Source organism: Trichechus manatus, unplaced genomic scaffold (assembly GCF_000243295.1).
Source record: "Trichechus manatus latirostris isolate Lorelei unplaced genomic scaffold, TriManLat1.0 scaffold00041, whole genome shotgun sequence".
In the NCBI taxonomy this organism is placed as follows: domain Eukaryota; kingdom Metazoa; phylum Chordata; class Mammalia; order Sirenia; family Trichechidae; genus Trichechus; species Trichechus manatus.
The window spans coordinates 9,815,682-9,824,334 of NW_004443977.1; the positions used below are offsets into that span (position 1 = coordinate 9,815,682).

Below are 8,653 nucleotides of genomic sequence, written 5' to 3' on the forward strand. Positions count from 1 at the left end.
ATAAGTCTGGTCTTTTTTTTTTGTGTGTGTGTGTGTGTGAATTTGAATTTCGTTCTACATTTTTCTCCTGCTCTGGGACCCTTTATTGTGATCCCTGTCAGAGCGGTTGGTGGTGGTAACTGGACACCATCTAGTTATTCTGGGCTCAGGCTAGTGGAGGCTGTGGCACTTGTGGTCCATTAGTCCTTTGGACTAATATTTCCTTGTGTTTTGGTTTTCTTCATTCTCCTTTGCTCCATATGGGATGGAACCCGTAGATGTATCTTAGATGGCCACTCGCAAGCTTTTAAGACCTCAGACACTACTTACCAAAGTTCGATGCAGAACATTTTTTTAATGAACTTTTGTTATGCCAATTGACCTAGATGACACCCGCAACCATGGTCCCCAGCCCTCAGCCCCAGAAACTCAATACCTCAAGGTATTTTGATGTGTCTGTGAAGTTTCTATGACTTTGCCTTGGTCAAGTTGTACTGACTTCCCCTGTATTGTGCACTGTCTTTCCCTTCACCAAAGTTAACACTCATCTACTATCTAGTTAACAGTTTCCCCTCCCCTCCCCTCTCATCCCTCGTAATCATCAAAGATCGTTTCTTTCTTTTCATGAGTTTTTATAATAGTGGTCTCATATAGTATTTGTCCTTTTGTGAGTGATTATTTCACTCAGCATAATGCCCTCCAGATTCATCCACATTGTGAGATATTTCGCAGATGCATCATTGTTTTTTATCATTGCATAGTATTCCATTGTGTATATGTACCATAGTTTGTTTATCCGTTCATCTGTTGATGGGCACTCTAAGTTGTTTCCATCTTTTTGCTATTGTGAATAATACTGCAATGAACATGGTTTACGTATGTCTATTTGTGTGACGCTCTTATTTCTCTAGGATATATTCCTAACAGTGGGACTGCTGGATCATATGGTATTTATATTTCTAGTTTTTTAAGGAAGCACCATATTGTTTTCCATAGTGGTTGTACCATTTTGCATTCCACCAGCAGTGCATAAGAGTTCCAATCTACCGATAACCTCTCGAACACTTGTTATTTTCTGTTGTTTTTTTTTTTTTTTTATATTAGTGCCAGTAATGTTGGGGTCAGATAGTATCTCAATGTAGTTTTGATTTGCATTTCTCTAATGGATAATGATCTGGAGCATTTTCTCATGTGTCTGTTAGCCACCTGAATGTCTTGTTTGGTAAAGTGTCTGGAGTTTCTCTTTTTACAAGGTGTTTCTGGCCATGGTCTTGTAACTCCTACAAAATGATTGGGTGGGACTATGCAAATAAGGTGCCTGTAGCCCACCAAGGGGATTAGTCAGTTTTGCCATCCCTCTAGGCTTAAAAAGAGCCCATCACACAGGTTTAGGGGTGACCTTACTACCATCAAGAAGAAGAGCCAGGAGTGGAGCGTGTCCTTTGGACCCAGGGTCCCCGCACTGAGAACCTCCTAGATCCAGGAGACAGAGAGCTGTAACAATAAAGAGTTGTAACACTGGAGAGCTGTGATACTGGAGGCAGCAGTGGCACAGGATGGCCGAGGCATAGGACCGGCAGACAGCTGCAGTGGTTTTGCCAACTCACGGAGTGAGAGAGCTGAAAGCCTTCAGGCAGGAGGCTTCCTGGTGCAGTAGGGTGCCTCTGGGCACTTACTGGTGGAGCTTGCCCAAGCAGGGCAGATGCCAGGCCCAAGCAGGGCCCGGCAGCAGAGGCCTGCCCACGGGCACAGCCAAAAAGAAGGTGTCCACAGGACTGTATCCTAAGTTGTTCTTGTTACTTCCAGGTTGATCCGGATCTTGAATTGTAACCTGTTACCTCCCTAATAAACCCCATAGTCATAAGTATGGTCTGTGAATTCTGTGTGACCATTGCAATGAATTATCAACACAGCAGAGAAGTAGAGAGTGCTATGGGAGTGACAGCTGGTGTCAGAATTTGTAAAAAGGATTGGAGAGTGGAGGTATGTCTGAACCTCCACCTCACAGGAATCAGCTTTGGGCTGCTGGTGATTATTCTTTCCCTTCATGAAGTTAGAGGACCAGACATTACACTGTCTGGACTTTGTTTTCCTTATCTGGATGAGGAGACTAATCTTTAACTATTCAGGGTAGCTGTGGCATTCAAACAATTTACTACAGGTGGGAGGTGTTTTTTTTAAAGGGGCAGTATTTCAAATAGTATTGCACTGGCCCAGGAACAGGCAGAGACAAAAGTGGAACATAATGAAGCAGAGGGTGAAAGTCAACACACACAGGTTTTGTTTGAGCTGATTAAAAATTTTATAAGGTTGTTAGCTGATTTCACATAAAAATTCTGATTTCTACAAAAAACAGAAAATAACAAATGTTGGAGAGACTGCAGGGAGATTGGAACTCTTATGCACTGCTGGTGGGAATGCAAAATGGTACAACCACTATCGAAAACAATATGGCACTTCCTTAAAAAGCTAGAAATAGAAATACCATATGATCTAGCTCTCCCGCTCCTAGGTATATATCCTAGAGAAATTTAACAGCTGTAAGAAGAACAGACATATGCACACCCACGTTCATTGCAGCATTATTCACAATAGCAAAAAGATGGAAACAACCTAAGTTTCCATCAACAGATGAATGGATAAACAAACTACGGTACATACATACAATGGAGTACTACACAATGATAAAGAACAATGATGAATCTGCAAAACATCTGACAACATGGATGAATCTGGAGGGCATTATGCCGAGTGAAGTAAGTCAATCACACGGGGACAAATACTGTATGAGACCACTATTACAAAAACTCATGAAAAGGTTTACACACAGAAAGAAATCTTTGATGGTTACAAGGGAGGGGAGGAGTAGGGAGGGAAAAACACTAAAAAAAAAAAAAAAATTCTGATTTCTAGCTTCTCTTCAAAAATCTGAAGCTCTAACAATACCAGACCTGAGTTCCCATATGGCAACAATTGGCTGATGCTGGGTGGTAGCTGCCCTGGGGATATAACCATCAGTTTGCCCCAATTCCCACCACTCCCAATTCTGGTCTCTGGCTTGGTCTGCTTTACTTACAGCTATTTGGATTTTTTACCCCTGGAATGAAGAATACAAAATATATATTACAAATGAAGAAAAGATTCAGGTGGTATTTCAAACCTACAGAAAGTACGGTGTAGCAGGAAGAATTGGCTATTCCATCCCACCCCAAGTCAGAGGACAATTGTTGACTTGAAAGAGTTTAATTAGGGCAGGTATCTTTCCCTGTGTATAAGAGAGTACAGGCATTAAGAGCTAGTGTAGACCTTCTGTGATGCCAGCAAGTTTCCAGTGCCCCCAAGCAAAGCAGGAACAAAACCAGCTGCTTTGCTCTTTAGCAAAACAGTTGATACTCTGATTTTGTTAATTTTGGGAGGGAATATTCTTGCTTCAGTATGGGTTTAGACTGCACAGTCTATAAGGGGAAGAAAAGTAGTTTGTCTAAGGCTAGATGCTTACTTTACAAGTCAGCCAGTAGGGAAACCATACCAGAAGTCTTGGCACCATCTTCATGGGTGGGAATTGTAAAGGAAACAGGAACTGGAGGTTCCTCATTCACTAGCTCCCATGACTGGATGAACATTCCTTCTGTGCCTGTGGGACCATCAGCTGAAACTCAGGTTCTGATGAAACTACCAAACTAAAACTCAGAACCAGGGATGGATTACCCAATAAGCAAAGTACACATGGGCTTACTTGTGTTTACTCACTAATCTGTGGTGCACAATTTCACCATATTAAGGATATGATGAAACCCATGTGAAATTGTGCACTACAAATTAGTAGGAAAACACAAGTAAGCCTGTGCGTAGTACCTTGCTTCCTGGGTAATCTGCCCCTGCTCAGGACCTTAACTGAGGAAAAGGATCCAGGCTCCCTGTGGGAAGAAGTGAGGTTTTCCCAAGGAAGGGAGGTAGAGTTTCTCCACCTAGAGATTTGAAGGGGAGGCTAAATGAGGGACATGAAGCAAACCACAGTACTGGAGGACTCAGAAGAGCTGTCAGGGAGCATCTGATACATAGTGTCATAAAGGCCTAGGCTATCAGGTACCTGCCCTTGTGCAACTTAGGGGAAAAGTGAGATATAACATGTTTGATTCTTCTGTGTAGGGATTCCCCTCTGAAAATGTCCTAACTTTTGTAAGGGAGTATGTATTGTCTGGTGTGTTGCCCTTGTGAATACTCAAGAGGCAGAGCGGCAAAGGGTGCCAGAGTCTGTTCTTCCCCTTATCCTCCTGACCTCCAGTGGAGAGGAGGGAAGGGTCAGCCTTGGGTTGACTGTTCTGAGTTCCAGAGGGTGTAGTATCAGAGGGTGACCCAGAGCCAGCTACTGAAAGCTATGGGGCACCAAAGGAGTGCTTTGGATTGAAATTAAGATAAAATCTGCTAAATCCTGACGTTTAAAAAACACTGCTCCAAGGTAAGAGATGGGAGCACCCAGCAAACTCCTGAGCTATTATTTAATAAACGGTGCTGGGGTAATTAGATATTATTTGGCATACGGTAAGACCCTAGGTCACACTAAAAACAAAAATAAATTCCAGGTGGATTGAATTGCTAACTGTGAAACATACAGCATGCAAGAAAATGAAACTATCGGATATATGGTAAAATATACAAGAGGGTTTTTTCCCCCTAATAATCTTAGAATAGTCTCAAGATATGAAACCTGGAAGCCATAAAAGGAAAGGAAAAAATTAACAAAAGACATCTTAACTACAGTCAAGAGATAGAGGACACCGTTTTGACCAGGGACACAATAGAAAATTCCAGACAGAATAGGAGAAGAATGCAGAGCAAAACTCGAATTCCTAAAAAAGGCCAGACCTACTGGACCGATAGAGTCTTGAGGAACTCTGGAGATTATCGCCCTAAGATACTCTTTGAACTTGGCACTGAAGCCACTCCTGGAGATCGCCTTTCAGCTAAATAATAGATTGGCTTGTAAAACAAACTATATCACCCGTGAGTAATGCGTCCCTTAAACAATCATCTATATAAGACCGAACAGTCGACATTTACCCAAAAGCAAAGATGAGAAGGCAAGAAGGGGAAGGGAGTCTAGGTCAATAGAAACAGAACAAACAGACTGGGAATAATGAGAATGCTGACACATTGTGAAAATTGTAACCAATGTCATGGAACAATTTGTACAAAAATTGTTAAATGGGAACCTAATCTGCTGTGTAAACTTTTTCCTAAAACACAATAAATTAAATATTAAAAAAAAAAGAGATAGGGGACAGACCACCATGAGAAAATACTTGTAATACATATGACAAAGGCTAATCTCCCTAAATATAAGAATATCAACAAAACAATGAGAAAAAAACAAACAATCCAATAGAAAAATGATCAAAGTCTATGACCAAGGAATTCATAGAAGAAATAGAAATGCTCAATAAGCTTATATATTTTTTTAAACCCTCAGCCTTTATAATATTTAAAGAAATTCACATTAAAATATCAACATGATTTTTTCACCTACAGGTAAGAAAAAGAGTTACATAAACATAGAACAAGATCTGGAAGACTGTGCACTGAACTATTTACAATGCTTCATTTTTGCGATATGTGTTTGGGAGAACAGAGAAAGAGTCTTCCATTTTGTTTCTTTATATAAATTTTTCAAGTGGTAGAATTATGGATGATTTTTACTTTTGGTATATTTTTCTGTATAATTTAATTCTTTTGAAAGCAATGCAAACATAAATTCTCCACTTTCAGGAGGTATGGAAAGTTTTTGTTTTAATTTTCAAAATCACAACGATGTGTGAGTTAAGGAAATGACAGAATTAGACCAGATTTTACCTACTTCTGTTACTCTCATACCTCAAATCAATTTTTATGCATATAATTTGTCCTTACACTTAACTCATGGATATCTCCAATTATGCATTTTCCCCAAAATACTCCTTTCTAGATGCCCCCCCAAAAGAAAAATGAAGGAAAGAAGGAAGAAAGGGAAGGAGGGAGAGAGGGAGGGAGGAAGGAAAGAAGGGAGAGAAGGAGGGAGGGAAGAAGATAGGGAAAAAAAGAGAATAAGTAAGGTGCTATATTTATTTAAGGATTTTATTATTTTAATACCTTGTTATTGATGTCACAGGGTCCCTGGATGGCACAAATGCTTTGTAAAAGGCTGCTAACCTAAAGGCTGGAGGTTCAAACCCACCCAGTGGCATTGCAGGAGAAAGGCCTGGCGATCTGCTTCTGTAAAGATTACAGACAAGAAAACCCTATGGAGCAGTTCTATTCTGTAACACACGGGGTCGCTATGAGTTGAAATTGACTCAACAGTAATGTGTGTCTTTGTGTGTATGTGTGTGTGTTTTAACTGATGTCACTAAAACTTCTTGACTCTGGTGAGGACCTAGGTGACCAATCACCACTTTGGGAAACGAGTTTTCAGGAAGCTCAAAAGAAAATGCCCTCAACTCACGTGACTTTTAAATAAGCCACTTGAAAAAAACTAGATATTACATGCACATGTTACAAAATTCAGAGTCCAAAAGGGCATGAGGTAAGGATAAGCATCCTGCTACCTTTGTCCCAGAGGCGATTGCTGTTATAAGTTTCTTGTGTATCCTACCAGAGACATTCTATGCGTATACAAACATTGACATAATGATATGGTAGCTTACCACAATGCTGTTCTGCACCTTTTTTTAATTAACAAATATATCTTGGAAATTGTTCTATATCAATATGTATAGAGTTGTATCATTCTTTTTTAAAGCTGCAAATGATTCCAATGCATGGATAAACCATAATTTCATTTCATTAGCCCCCTAATGATGGGCTTTATGTTGTTTCCAATAATTTCTTTACCTGTACAAACTATGGTGCAAAAAAAAAAAAAAAATCCTTGTATATTGCAAATGTATATTGCAAAAATTCCTTGTATGATTTTGCAAATGTGCAAGTGTATTTGTAGAATAAATTCCTAGAAGTAGGGTTGCTGGTGCAAAAGGTAGATACATTTTAAATTTTGAAAGCTCTGTAGCAATTTGCACTCCCATGATTGAGAATTTTTTCCCTTCATCCTCAGTTATATAGTGTTATCAAGCATTTGATCTTTGCCAATCTTATAGGTGAAAAATGCTGTCATATGCAGTTTTTTTTTCCAGTAAGCACTACATTTTAATAGTAATGACCCAGTGAATAGTAATAGTAATTACCCAGTGAATTAGGAAACAAAGTTTGCCTTAAATACTATATCTTTAGGGCAGAGAACACAACATTTCTACACAATTAAAATCAAAGACCTAAGATTTTTACATCCCAGACATCTTTATTGTATTGTACGCCATGAATTCATAGGGACTAGGTTCCAGCAGCTAAGGCTCCTTTCCCTTGGTTCTCACAAAGTGTGCTGCCCTGGGTGGAACAGGTACTTCAGTTGAACCCAGATTCCTTTGTCTTTGGCTTCCTTCTTTTCCTGATCATTTTCGTTCACACGTTTCAGGAAGTTATCTCGGCTCTTAAAGTGCTTAATATGCTCAATATGCACAACTCTTGGCAAGAATTTTCCCTTGTTTGTTCACAACAATGCCAACTGCATGCTAGGTAACATTGTAGACTCTTCCATTTTTGCCATGGTAACATTTCCTTTTTGAAGAGTGCCCATTCCCTTGATATCTACAATATCACCGTTCTTGTAGATTCGCATATATGTGGCCAAAGGAACAACTCTATGTTTTCCAAAATGCCTACAGGACTTATAGCGGGTGCCTCTCCTCTTTCCCTTTGTGTTCGTCATTTTGGTGAATTACTGCAAGATGGTGGTTTCGGCTGAAAGGCTATCTTATGTAGTCTTGATTTGTCTTTCTCTTATTATAAGTAAAGTTGAACATCTTCATATATGTTTAAGAGTCATTTATAATTCCTTTTCTATGAACTGTACGCATCATGTTTTCATTTTATTTAATTTCATTCATTTTTAAACTCATTGAAATTACAAAAATAGTATTGATAATTTAAAGATTCTCTCATTGAGTAAAAAGTAAAAAATCCAGTTACATGCTCTTTATGAGAGATACTTCTAAATCAAAATAACTCAGAATGATTGAAAATAGAGGGATGAATAAAGATATATCAAAAAATGCTTACAAAAAATAAAGTAGGAGTATTCAGTTGAACCAGTTGCCATCGAATTGACTCAGACTTGTGGGGACCCCATGTGTGTCAGGTTAGAATTGTGCTCCATAGGGTTTTCAATGGCTGATTTTTTGCAAATAGATCACCAGGGCTTTCTTCTGAGGCACCTCTGGGTGGACTCAAACTTCCAACTGCCCAGTTAGCAGCAGAGCACATTAACTGCTTGTGCCGCTCAGGGACATCAGCCTTAAACTAGAACCTAAAAAAATGACATAGATTTGAAAAAAACTAATCAAAACTGAGAAATAGAATAATAAAGAGCTCAATGGATATATTTAACAACAGATTTGACACAACTGAGTAGAGAACTAATGACCTAGAAAAGACAAACAAAACCCATTGCTGTCAAGTCAATTCCAACTCATAGCGACCCTATATGACAGGCTAGGACTGCCTCATAAGGTTTCCAAGTCTGTAATCTTTACGAGAGCAGATTGCTATATCTTTCTCCTGTGGAGCGGCTGGTGGGTTCGAACTG

The 8,653-nt window shown here is 39.4% G+C and overlaps 1 pseudogene; it reads right to left on the minus strand.

Moving 5' to 3' along the window:
- Window positions 1-7,292: 7,292 nt before the first annotated feature.
- LOC101341229 (60S ribosomal protein L21 pseudogene) lies at window positions 7,293-7,798 on the minus strand (annotated as a pseudogene).
- Window positions 7,799-8,653: the final 855 nt, after the last annotated feature.